Consider the following 12,685-nt stretch of genomic DNA (forward strand, 5'->3'; position numbering starts at 1 on the left):
AATAAGAACCATTGATTGATCAATTTACCTCAATCTATTCAAGAACCCAACTTCTTTCACATAGACCCCATGAGTGCTCACTGACTAACTTTTCTGAATTCCCCGTTTCACCCACCCAGGCTTGGTTCTCTATCAAGTCTTCCTGGCAGGCAAAAGCAGGGAATTTATCAGGCCCAAAGATAGTCACACTAGCCTCATCTTACTACCAGGCTATCAAATACCTAAAATCAGCCTTTGCCATATGTTTGGCCTACGTCAACAGTTGCCCTAGGGAAATAAAGTAGAGAATTTCCAGGGCCGATAAGATGTCTTCAAAAAGAGGAGGCTTATAAGGTCTGAGCAGACACTGGTGCCAGGGGTGGACCTTTGCTATGGTCAAGATTGTGCCTTCCTCTCCCCACCCTCTCCACCACTCCCCGCTTCCCCTCAGTGCTATATTTAGTGCCAAAGTGCCCAGCTGAGCAGCTGCAGACTTGATACTCCTGGGAAGGGTTGGGGTATTGTGTCCTGATATGTATAGCATCTGGCACCTCCCAGGAACTCTTCCCCTGCTTCTAAATCATTTTGTAGTATTAGAGCCCAGCTGAGGGTCAAAGTACTTGGGTAGGGGATATCTGTGCCTCCTGGTCCTCAAAGGCCTGCTCCCCTTCCCTCATCAAAATAGGAATGGGATCCCTGTTCTAACCTCCAATAGGGTTGGCATCAGTTGGCACTGATCACATACACCTTCTCTGGTCTCTGAACCTCAGCCAGGTCTCTGAACACTACCAAGTCACCAAACGCTATCCAGACTACTCCGTTCCTGTCACAGATTTAGATTTCAAACTCTCTCAGTTACTCCATCTGGGAAGAGTCCTGTCTCCCTTGGCCCCGGTCCCTGTGAATACCGTGGGTGAAGAATCCACAGGTCAGACTTCTAGGCATTCTGCTTCTTCTGATCAGCAAACATCAGTTGTCCTTTGACCGCTGGTGGTGAGCGGATGGCTGTCTTGAATCTTCACTCTTAGGCGTGGAATTTTTTGATTCTGTCCTTCCCACACCACCCTCCTAACAGATGCTCTAACTGGTGGCCTAGATTCTTTCAACAGTCACGAAGAAGGTTGACATTTTGAGCCAAACATTGAAAATGGCCCTGCCACTCTGTTCCCTCTCTTTCTCTTTCATTCTGTTTTGCTTGGGCCTAAACCTCCCCCTTAAATCTCCCCCCGCCCCGCCCCGTGCCTGCCACCTTTCCACCAGGGTAACCATGGAATCCTCTGGTAAATATTACATCATGGTCTCCCATCCACCACTCCCAGTGCTCTCAAGTATCCCCCCCACACTAGCCGCCTACCCCCTGGCCCCACCAACCTCCTCTGTTCCTTGGTCTCCACCCCTCCCCCAGCCCCAAAAACAGGCCGCTTAGCCTGGGACTCCTTTGTCCCTGACACACGCCCTGCATTTCATACAGGGCTTAGTCTCTCCGGTTCCTGGCCTGCATTGTTTCTCAAGAAAGGCTGGCCCTTCCCTCTAAGCTTCAGGTCACATGCATCCTGTCGACCACCACCGCCATGAACACCCTCCTCTCAGACAGAGCTAAGGGCCTCCTGCTGGGGTCCCAGACACTGGGGCACACTCAGGGGCGGATCAAGCCCTCCAGAGAGAATCTCTGGAACCAAGACTTTCCTAAGGAGAGGGGGAAAAGGGAGTGGGAGAAAGAATCAGGGACAGGGAGCCAGAGAGAGAGAGTTGCAGAGGCAAAAAAAGTTGGGCAGAGACAGCCCAGAGAGACAGAAAACATCACCTCTCCAGTCTATATTTCACTCTATCTGGGTCATATTTCTAAAAATACACTCAGTCCAAGTCTCCCCAGTCCACAGAAACCTCAAACGGTTGCCCATCCATCTCTGCATCAAACAGAAACTCCTTACCATGAGCTTTAAAACACTCAATCAGCTCTCCCCCTCCTGACTTTCCTCTCTCATCTCTTACTGACACTCAAACCACATACTTCTCCTCTCTAACATCAACCTGTACCTTGATCTCCTCTCTCTCATCACCAAACCCTAGTCCAGGTTCTCCCTCTGACCTAGAGTTCTTTCTCCCTTTATATCTGACACACCACCACTATCCCCATCCTCAAACCCCTATTGAAATCACATCTCCTCCAAGAAGGCTTCCCTGACTAAGCCCTCACTTCCTGTATTTGCCCTCCCTTCTGCATCCCCTATGCATTTGAGTCTGGCTCAGTGGAAAGAGCACGGGCTTTGGAGTCAGAGGTCATGAGTTCAAATCCCAGCTCTGCCACTTGTCAGCTGTGTGACTGTGTGCAATTCACTTCACTTCTCTGTGCCTCAGTTACCTCATCTGGAAAATGGGGATTGACTGTGAGCCCCACGTGGGACATCCTGATTCCCCTCTGTCTACCCCAGTGCTTAGAACAGTGCTCGGCACATAGTAAGCGCTTAACAAATACCAAAATTATTATTATTATTAAATACTTAAGCACTTTGGTTTTCACCCCACCCCCACAACACTCAAGTAAATATCCACCTGTAATTTATTTTAATGACTGTCTCCCCCTCTAATCTGTGAATGTGTTTTAGACAGAGAACATGTCTATCAACTCTGTTGTACAATATTCTCCAGAGTGCTTAGTAAGTGCCCTGCACACAGTAAGCACTCAATAAATATTATTGATTTACTGGTGCCGACACCCATTTCCAAAGTAATTCACTTTTCAATGTCATTTGTAGTTTCTTCTCTAATTTCTTTCATGCTAAAATCCTCTCTGTTCCCTTCCCCAACCCAGAACAATCCATCCATTCATTCAATAGTATTTATTGAGCGCTTACTATGTGTAGAGCACTGTACTAAGCACTTGGAATGTACAAATCGGCAACAGATAGAGACAGTCCCTGCCCTTTGACGGGCGCACAGTCTAATCGGGGAGAGACAGGCAGACAAGAACAATGGCAATAAACCCATGACCTTCTGACTCCCAGGCCCGTGCTCTATCCACTTCGCCATGCCGCTTCCCTGTAGTTGTGGGCAGGGATTGGGCCGACCACCTCTATTATAATTCAATCGCATTTACTGAGCGCTTACTATGTGCAGAGCACTATACTAAGTGCTTGGGATGTCCAATTGGGCAACAGATAGAGACAATCCCTGCCCAACAATGGGTTCACAGTCTAAACGATGTACTTGCCCAAGTAAAGCGGCATCGCCTAATGGATAGAGCATGTGCCCGGGAGTCAGGAGGATCTGGGTTCTGATCCCAGCTCTGTCACGTGTCTGCTTGGTGACCTCGAGGAAGTCCTTTCGCTTTTCTGTGCCTCAGTTACCTATACGTAAAATAGGGATTAAGACTGTGAGCCCTTTGTGGGACAGGGACTGGGTCCAATCCAATTACCTTGTATCTACTTCAACGCCTAGTACAGTGCCTGGCACATAGTAAGCACTTGAATACCATAATTATTATTATTACCATTAAGGACTTACCAACATGATTCTTGGGTAATTTCTCTGTGGTTCACAAAGGTAGTTAAATAGTCGTAGTAGAAATATCGTCCTCATAATCATGCACCGGCTATTGAGTCAACGCTGTCGTTTTGTACAGGGCTTACCTGGCCTTCAGGTCTTCTATAACCAGTGAAAATAGCGTAATTTTTGGTCAGGATTTTTCCTAGTTGGTCATCCTCTACCCCCACATCCTTGAGAAACAAAAGTATTTTTCTTATGTCTTTTTCAAAATCCAGTCTCAGGAGGAGGGTGCCTACATCTCGACGCTTTTCCAGTTTGTATAACTCAACACCCAAATGCACCAACTTCCAGTTTCTCCCTCTCCAACTTCCTCTACCCAACCCTTCCCCCTCAACCCCTACAACCTCCCTGTCTGACTTTCCATTGGAGGCCTTAGAAAAGAGACACTGGGATATAAAGTACATGGAGAATTCTAAGCCAAGCTTACATGGAGAATTCTAAGCCAAGCCCCCTTCTTCTGAAACTTCCTTTTTACTATCTTCCCATCAGCCACCAGCTCTCTCTCCCTGGCTCTCCACTGCTGATCCAATTCAGGTCTTGCTACTGCTTGGAGATCTGAAAACGATGCTGAAGAAGGGGCTCTTCACAGCCCTTTCGTATCCAGCCCCAACATTGACTCTTCAAAACAGCCAGGGTGGAAGACAAGCTGAATGGCTGGGCTCATTGCCATGATCTCTGTCACTCAAAATCAGCTCTCCAGGTCTCCTATAATTGTGGTATTTAAGTGCTTACTATGTGCCAAGCACTAAGCACTTGGGTAGACACAAGATAATCAGGTTGGACGCAGTCCTTATCCTATATAGTGCTCACATTCTAAGAAGGAACTGGCACAGAGAGGGTAAGGAATTTACCCAAGATCACATAACAGGCAGGGGACAGAGCAGTGATTAGAACTCAGGTCCTTTGATTCTCAGGCCCTCATCCCCGCCCTGTATTAAATCACACTCCACTTTCAGTTAATGATAGAAACACATTAATTCATGGGATTCTGCCAAAACCCCTTGTGCCTTTAACCTTAAGGACTTCCTTCTACAGTTCTGACTTTTCCCAGAATTCTTGAGGCAGGCAGATGGAAAGCATCTGAGAAGCAACATGTCTTTATGGTAATAATAATAACTGTGGAATTTATTAAGTGCTTACTATGAGACAAGTACTGCCCCACGTGCTGGGGAATAATCAAGATAAACAGGTTAGACACTGTCCCTGCCCCACATGGGGCTCACAGTCTAATGGGGAGGGAGAACCGATAATTGACCCTCATTCTACAGATGAGCATAGAAGCAGCATGGCCTAGTGAATAGAGCACGGGCCTGGGAGTCAGAAGGACCTGGGTTCTAATTCTAGCTCTGCCACTTACTTGCTCTGTGACCTTGGGTAAGTTGCTTAACTTCTCTGTGCCTCAGTTTTCCTCATCTGTTAAATGGGGATTATTAAAAGTCCATGTGGGATCTGGACTTTGTCTAACTTAATTACCTTGTATCTACCCTAGCCTTTAGTACAGTGCCTGGCACACAGTAAGCACTTAAAAAATACCATTAAAAAAAGAGGAAACTCAGGGATAGAGAATTTAAATGACTTGCCCAAGATCACACAGCACGAAAGTTGGTATTTGTTAAGCGCTTAAGCGCTTACTATGTGCCGAGCACTGTTCTAAGCGCTGGGGTAGACATAGGGGAATCAGGTTGTCCCACGTGGGGCTCACAGTCTTAATCCCCATTTTACAGATGAGGGAACTGAGGCACGGAGAAGTTGTGACTTGCCCACAGTCACACAGCCGACAAGTGGCAGAGCTGGGATTCGAACTCATGAGCCCTGACTCCAAAGCCCGTGCTCTTTCCACTGAGCCACGCTGCTTCTCCTGACGCTTCACGAAAGTGTCAGAGCTAGGATTAGAATCCAGGTCCTCTGACTCCCAGGCCCATGCTCTTTCCACTGGGCCATGCTGCTTCTCTGCTCCTGAGCCCATAACCACCCAGTGTGTTTTAAAATCCCCATCTTGGCCAGTTAGAGCTGAAATCCAAAAACCTCTTCCTCTCCCTCAGGAACATAGATCTGCAACACTAATCTTCGATACATAATAATAGTAAGTCATCATAATGGTATTTATTGAGCACTACATTTAAGTGCTAGGGTGAATACAAAATAAGTGAAATTCAGATAGAAGACCCTGCACCACAGGGGGCTGAGGATCTCGGTGGGGAAGGACAGACAAGTGAAGAAGAGGAATAAGATCTAGACAAAGCACAGATGATAATAATAATAATAATGGTATTTGTTAAGCCCTTACTATGTGCCAAACACTGTTCTAAGCACTGAGGTAGATACAAGGTAATCAGGTTTACCCCTGTGGGGCTCACAGTCTTAAACCCCATTTTACAGATGAGGTAACTGACGCACAGAGAAGGTAAGTGAGTTGCCCAAAGTCACACAACTGACAAGTGGTGGAGCTGGGATTAGAACCCACAACCTCTGATTCCTGAGCCCGTGCTCTTTCCACTAAGCCACGCTGCTTCCCTATGGGCAGTGGTCCCAGTGAGACCAACCCACACTAAAATCTACCATCTCTGTGGATCTGACTCCCAAATCTACCTCCCTAGCTCCAATCTCTCTCCACTGCAATCCTGCATTTCCTCCTGCCTCAAGAACATCTCTTCATGGCTGTCCCTCTGGCACCTCAAGCTCAATGTGTCCAATAGGGAAATTCTACCTTCTCTCCATAACCCTCCCCTCCACCTAGCTTTCTGGTAGTGGTGAATAAAATCACCATGTTCCCCATCTCTGAGGCTTGCCACCTGGGAATCATCTTTGACTGTGCCTCCCTTTAAACCCCCATATTCAGTCTGTCACCAAACCCTGCTTCTTGTTTCCTACACAGCATTTCCAGGATCCTCTCCTTTCTCTCCATGGTCACGGGTTTGAATCCCAGCTCTGCCACTTGTCAGCTGTGTGACTGTGGGCAAGTTACTTGACTTCTCTGTGCCTCAGTTACCTCATATGTAAAATGGGGATGAAGACTGCAAGCCTCATGGGGGATGACCTGATTACCCTGTATCTACCCCAGCACTTAGAACAGTGCTCTGCACAGAGTAAGCGCTTAACAAATGCCAATATTATTATTATCCAAACTACCACCACACTGCCCCAGGCAGTTTACGATTCCCAACTCAACTATTATGTCGGCCACCCTACTTACCTGCCTGCCTCCAGTCTCTCCCCTCTCCTCTCTGCAGCCTGTGTCATCTTTCTAAAATAGAGTTCTTTCCAAATCTCTGCACTCCTAAGAGCCTCCAATGGTTCCCAATCATGTCCTCATCAAGCCAAAACTCCTAGCCATCAAGAAGCAGCATGGCCTTGTGGATAGAGCTTGAGCCTGTGAGTCAGAAGGACCTGGGTTCTAATCCCGGCTCGGCCACCTATCTGTTGTGTGACCTCGAGCAAGTCACTTAACTTCTCTGTGCCTCAGTTTTCTACTATGAAAAATGGGGATGTCTTGTGACCCCCATGTGGAACATGGACTTTGTCCAACACTATTTACTTCTATCTACCCCAGGGCTTAGTACAGTACCGGACACATAGTAAGCACTTAACAAATACCTTAAAAAGTATCAATCAGCTTTCGCCTTCCCTTCTCTAGCTTAATTACTCTCCCTAAATTATATCCCCAATCAGCACCTAATCATTTAAAATACTCATAAACCCCCTTAGCACATATGCACTTGCCTTACATAGTCTATCAGATAGGAGGCATATAATTACCTCCTATCTGTCATTCATTTAATCATAATAATTGTGGTATTTGTCAAGTGCTTACTATGTGTCCAGTTCTAAGCCCTGGGATAGATACAAGCTAATCAGGTTGGACAAAGTCCATGTCCCACATGGGGCTCACAGTCTTAATCCCCATTTTACACATTTTATAGATGAGGGAACTGAGGCACAGAGAAATTAAATGACTTGCCCCGGGTCACACAGCAGACAAGTGGAGGAGTCAGGATTAGAACCCAGATCTTCCTCAGTCCCAGGCCTGTGCCACTAGGCCACACTGTGTCTGATTCCCCTGCTAGAGAGCCAGCTCCTTGAGGGCAGGAATCATGTCTATTAAATCAATTGCCTTAAAGCTCTTGTCCTCTCCCAAGCTATTAGTACAGTTCTCTGCACACACTACTACTGTCTGATTGAATCAATAGTAAAAGGGGTAAGAAGGTATAAGAATCCTGTGAACTCTGGCTAGATTGTAAGCTCCTTGCAAGCAGGGGTCATATGTCTGAACCCAACCAGATGGCAATAGAAGATATGGCCTTTTGCCACTTAAATTGGGTTTCCGAAAGGTAGTGCCCGGTGGGATTTGTGGAGAGTAGTCCGGCAGGTTGGATTTTGCTCAGGCCTGGGGCAGCAGACTGGGGAGGGGATGCCAGGGACCAAACTCTGTGGTTCCACAAACTAGGGACTCATCCCTGGTGTGTAGGGCTCATCTTCTCCCCTCCCCCCCAAACACTCCCTCACACACACTTCCACCAGAAGGAGAAGGGAGGCTTCATTGTCACCATCATCGACAGTGGTATTTATTGAGTGTAGAGGCTTATACTAAGTTCCTGAGAGGGTACAATACAACAGAATTGGCAGACACGTTCTCTGACCACAGTGAGAAGCAGTGTGGCCTAATGGATAGATCACGGACCTGGGAGTCAGAAGGAGCTGGGTTCTAATGCCGGCCCTAATCCCGGTGAGGTATCTCAATTCTCGTGATGCCTGGAGGAGGGAGGCTGTCTGAGGCCCCTAAAAAGGCTGGAGGATACAGTAACATGGTGGCTCATAAGTATCTGAGTTGTCTATAAAAAATACAGGATAAAGAAGGAAATGAGAATGGGGAATGGGGAAAGAAGACAAAGAGACAGAAAGACAGAGGGAAGCCCACAGCCCCTGACTCTCCAACCCCCAGCTCTGACTCCTTCCTTGATCCAGCGACCCTCCCATCTCCCCCTCCCACTCCTAGCTCTGCATCCCTGACTCTGTGTCCTCAGGAGCTCATCCTTCCACCCCAACTTGCCTGTCTGTCTTCAGACCGCCCACTAGCCCAACTTCAGCTTTGTGACATTGTACAAATCCCTTAGCTTCTCTGTGTCTCAGTTATCACATCTATAAAATGGGGGTTAAGACTATAAGCCCCATATGGGACAGGGACTGTTTCCAACCTGATTAGCTTGTATCTACCCAGCGCTTAGAACAGTGCTTGGCACCTAGAAACCACTTAACAAATACCATCATTATTATCATTATTATTATTGGAAGTCAGAGAGAGATAGAGAGAAGACAAAGACAGAGAAGGAGAAAAGAGATAGACCCTCTGTTTTCTGAGCCCTCTACCTTGACTTCACTCTGTTAGAGGAAGTGCCCAGCTGTACTCCATCACTGTGGAGCCCAGACCAAGAGAAAGCAGGTTATAAGGGCAACAGGAAGGATATGGGTTAGATAAAAAAAAGAAAGAACATCCCATCAGTGAGGACTGTGAAACTCTGAAATGGTGGGTTTATTGTTGTTTTGCTTTTTTTTTTCTTTTGGTGGTATTTCTTGGACCTGGGAGTCGGGGGACCTGGGTTCTAATTCCACTCCATCACTTGCCTGCTGTGAGACCTTGGCCAAGTCACTTAACTTCTCAATGCTTACCTGTAAATATGGGGATTAAATAATAATAATAATGGTATTCGTTAAGCACTTACTATGTACGAAGCACTGTTCTAAATCCTACTCCCTCCTACTTAGGCGGTTAGCCCTACTTGGGACAGGGATGGGGTCCAACCTAATTAACTTGTATTTACCCCAACTCTTAGTATAGTGCTTAGCACTTGTTAAGTGTTTAACAAATGCCATTAAAAAATAAAAAGAGAATTAGAGGGAAGGATTTGCTCAAGAGTGGGCTAGTAAAGTGGGGAAGAAACTCCAGTGGCTTGAGGGTCATTCCATCTTAAGTTGTCCAGGGGAATGGGCATTGGAAAAATGGTGTCCACTGGGAAAGCTGAGGTTCCAACTAGATGAATGACCGAGGAAGACCAGAGGACAACACATGCATAGAACTGCAGCTCAAAGGCAGTGAAGCAGTGAATTCAATGGGGTGGTAATTCCTGGGGTTGTTAGGAATGAATTTCAGATCAGGGCTAGGTGTTTATCCCTAGATTTAATTTAATAATCTGTCACCCACCTACTCTTATTACTGATATCCTTAACACCATAACCTTGGCATTGTCCTTGACTCATCTCTCTCGTGTTCAATCTGTCACCAAAACCTGACTATTCTACCTTTACAACATTGCTGAAGTCTGCCTTCTCCTTGCCATCCAAACTGCCATCATGCAGATCCAAGCACTTATCCTAGCCATCTTGACTACTGCATCTGCCTCTCTGACCTCCCAGTCTCCTGTCTCTCCCCATTCCAGTCCATACTTCATACTGCTACATGGATCATTTTTCAACAAAACTGTTCAGTTCATGTCTCCCCCCTCCTCCAGAACTTCCAGTGGTTGTTCATAATATTAATAATAATGTTGGTATTTGTTAAGCGCTTACTATGTGCAGAGCACTGTTCTAAGCGCTGGGGTGAATACAGGGTAATCAGGTTGTCCCACTTGGGGCTCACAGTCTTAATCTCCATTTTACAGATGAGGTAACTGAGGCACAGAGAAGTTAAGGGACTTGCCCACAGTTACACAGCTGACAAGTGGCAGAGTTGGGATTCGAACCCATGACCTCCAACTCCCGAGCCCAGACTCTTTCCACTGAGCCACGTTCATCCACCTCAGCATCAAACAAAAACTCTTTACCATTGGCATTAAAGCACCTCCATCAACTTACCACATCTTACTCCAACTCACCGACCTACTAAAACCCCTCCCACACACTCCACTCCTGTAGTGCCAGCTTACTCACTGTGACCCGATCTTGTCTATCTCACCACTGACCGCTTTCCCACGTCCTCCCCTAGCTTGGAATTCCCTTCCCCTCCGTATATACCAGATGACCACTCTTTCCACCTTCAAAGCATTATTAAAGTCACATCTCCAAAAGGCCTTCACCAATTAAGTCCTATTTTTGCCTTCTTGCTCTTCCTTCTGTGTCGTTATGCACTTGGATCTGTGTCCTTTGGGCATTTGATATTTGTCTCACCCCCTACCCAGCAGCACTTATACACATATCTTTAAATTATATATTATAAATTATTAATATTAATGTCTGTCTCCCCCTCTAGATTGTAAGCTCACTGTGGGCAGGGAACATGTTTACCAACTCTGTGTATTGTACTCTCCTCCTCTACCTCCCAGCCCCTAACTGTGGGTGTCCCTCAAGTTTCAGTTCTGGGTCCCCTTCTTTTCTCTATCTACACTCACTCCCTTGGAAAACTCATTTTGCTCTGAGGGCTTCAACTACCACCTCTATGCTGATGACACACAAATCTACATCTCCAGCTCTGATCTCTCTTCCTCTTTGCCCTCTCGCATTTCCTCCTGCCTTCAAAACTTCATTTGAATGTCCACCCCTCACCTCAAATTTAATATGGTTAAAGCTGAACTTCTTATCTCCCGACCCAAACTCTGCCCTCCCCATAACTTTCCCATCACTGTCAATGGCACCATCATCCTTCCTGTCTCACAAGCCCATAACCTTGGCATTATCCTTGACTCCTCCCTCTCATTCCACCCACATATTCAAGCCATCTCTAAATCCTGTCAGTTCTACCTTCACAACATCGCCACAATCTCCCCCTTCTTCTCTGTCCAAACTGCTAACACATTAATACAAGCATTCCACCTTGATTATTATATCAGCCTCCTTGTTGACCTCCCTGCCTCCTGTCTCTCCTCACTCCAATCCATGCTCCATTCTGCTTCCCGAATCATTTTCCTTCAAAAACGTTCAGACCATATTTCCCCACTCCTCAAGACAGCCCAGTGGTTGCCCTTCCACCTCTGTATCAAACAAAAACTCCTCACCATTGGCTTTACAGCATTTAATCGCCTTGCCCCTTCCTACCTCACCTTGATCCTCTCCTACTACAGCCCAGACTACACACTTCGTTCCTCTAATGCTAACCTTCTCACTGTACCTCGATCTCATCTATCTCGCCGTCGACTTCTCGCCCACATCCTACCTCTGGCCTGGAATGCCCTCCCTCCTCATATCAGTCACATAATTGCTGTCCCCCACTTCAAAACCTTATTCAAGGCGCATCTCCTCCAAGAAGTCTTCCCTGACTAAGCCCTCCTCTACTCTTCTCCCACTCCTTTCTGAACTGCTCTAACTTGCTCCTTCATTCATTCTCCCTCTCATCCCCACAGCACATATGCATACGTATTATCTGTACATATCTGTAATTTATTTATTTATCTATTTATTAGCTTTAATGTCTACCTCCCCCTCTAGACTATGAGCTCACTGTGGGGAGGAATGTGTCTGTGTGTTGGCATATTGTCCTCTCCCAAGAGCTTAGTACAATGCTACGCACAAAGTAAGCACTCAATAAATATGAATGAAGAAATACTCTCCCAAGTGCTTAGTACAGTGCTCTGCAAACAGTAAGCACTCAATAAATGCCATTGATGTTGTTGATCATGATGATGATGTTGATAAGACAATGTTGGTTATCTGTTTACAGTCCAACTCTCTCAGAGTCACACCTGGAGAGTTTCCAGTACTCTACCAGTCTCGACTATGGGAGAGAGAGTCCAGCACAGGCCTACCCGTTCCATTCCTAGCTTGGCCAGTGGCTAGCGAGTGGAAGGCAATCTGCTACAAGTCAAGACTCCCCTGTGCTGGGCAGCAGCAGCATGGGAAAGAGTCGAGGGTGGAGACTTAAGCTTACACTGCAGAAGGAGGCAATGGTAAACCACTTCAGGATTTTTACCAAGAAAAGTCTATGGATAAACTACCAGAACAATTGCAGATGGAGTTGGGGCGTCCTAGGAGAGACGCATCCATGGTTTCACTATGGGTCAGAGATGACTCGACAGCAGAAGACAAGACAAAGTTTACAGTCCAAGAGTGTGCATCCTTGTAATCTGTTTGTGTGGAACTCTGTCATGTTGTACTCTCCCAACCACTTAGTACAGTATTTTGCAAACAGTAAGCGCTCAATAAACACGATTGATTGATTGATTGGAACTAATTTAGA

The 12,685-nt window shown here is 46.4% G+C and overlaps 1 non-coding gene across 1 annotated transcript; it reads left to right on the plus strand.

Moving 5' to 3' along the window:
- The first annotated feature begins 12,173 nt into the window (after positions 1-12,173).
- Positions 12,174-12,311, plus strand: LOC114811609. The gene has a single exon (XR_003759305.1). It is a non-coding gene; the product is annotated as a small nucleolar RNA SNORA7 (small nucleolar RNA).
- Positions 12,312-12,685: the final 374 nt, after the last annotated feature.

The sequence above is a fragment of the Ornithorhynchus anatinus genome, chromosome 4 (genome assembly GCF_004115215.2).
Source record: "Ornithorhynchus anatinus isolate Pmale09 chromosome 4, mOrnAna1.pri.v4, whole genome shotgun sequence".
Lineage (NCBI taxonomy): Eukaryota > Metazoa > Chordata > Mammalia > Monotremata > Ornithorhynchidae > Ornithorhynchus > Ornithorhynchus anatinus.